Source organism: Eurypyga helias, unplaced genomic scaffold (genome assembly GCF_000690775.1).
Source record: "Eurypyga helias isolate BGI_N326 unplaced genomic scaffold, ASM69077v1 scaffold28502, whole genome shotgun sequence".
In the NCBI taxonomy this organism is placed as follows: Eukaryota; Metazoa; Chordata; class Aves; order Eurypygiformes; family Eurypygidae; genus Eurypyga; species Eurypyga helias.
In genome coordinates this window covers 25789-27035 of record NW_010235711.1, presented here as the reverse complement: position 1 = coordinate 27035, position 1247 = coordinate 25789, and positions in this window count along the sequence as shown.

Below are 1247 nucleotides of genomic sequence, written 5' to 3'. Positions count from 1 at the left end.
CCCATCACTCTGTGAATCTGTGAATTTTGACCAGCTGGCATCCTGGTATGGGCATCATAGCACGTGGCTCAGGCTGAAGGGAGCCTGCTGGTGTGATAGCAACTCAGTGACTTGGTGAAGAAATGTTTCCTCTTTTTCCACAGGGTGGTGGTGCCTGGAGCTGAGGCAGCCTGTGGAGAGCATGGTGTGCTTGCTCATGAGCACCACACCAGGGCTGGAAGGCCTCTTCCTGGCAGGTCCACTGGCATGAGCCAGGTAGCTGTGGGATTTGTAGGTGAAAGAGGCAGTTCTCCTACAAAATTCCTGTGTGGATGGAACATGGGACGACAGGGATTGGCATGTGCCACGACTGCCTGGAGTTAAAACAGCTTTACAGGGGTTCCAGCCAAGAAGGCAGGGGGCACATGTTGAAAATGGGGGCAGGGGGAAGCAGTCAGAGTCAGGGTGTTTCTCTTTTTGCAGGGAGGCAGGAAAAAAACCTGGACTGGGACTTGTCCAGTTTGCTCACACGCTGGATGTGAGATGTTTTCTCAGGGAATGCATAGAACAGGGTAGAAGGGACTGTAGATAGCTACAGCTGGAGGGAAGGCTGGCAGTTGGTTTGCAGAGATTCGAGGACAGGCCAGGCGATGGATATATGTGAGTGGTGTATAGGGGTGCAGATAATTCCAGAAAAAGGGCAGGGGCCTGTTGTCTGAAACACATGGGAACTGCTTAAGCAAGCTGCTTCACTCTGTTAACTTGAAGGGCTGAAACAGCTGACTACTCGATCCCAGTAGGGAACGGCAACTTGCAGCAGGGAGGAAGTAATGAGAAGCTCCCTAAACCACCCCTTGGGAGTAATTCTTAAAAATGGAGCCCTTTTCCTATCTTTTTAATGGACTGTCTGGGCCTCAGGGGGATTGCACTCCACAACAATCGTCATGCTGATGCCTGAAGTGTGCTACTGGGTGCCATGCTGACAGGACCGTGATGACCTGCCTGGAGTCACCAGCTCCTGTCGAGCTGTAGCCTGTTCTCCACAGCCCACTCTACCAGGTCTTGCAAGCGGGGCTGTTCTACGTCCCACTTTCAAAAAACAGCATTAATCCTTCTTCTGTTTAGCACGAAATGCATACCATGGCTTAGTTTCTCTGCATTCATAGCACCGTGGTTTTCTGTTTGAAAAGCCAGATAAAGACCTTATGAATTCCCACAGTTTTGAGTAGAGAGCACATTCTGGAGTCAGTGTTTCGTCTCATTGCTCT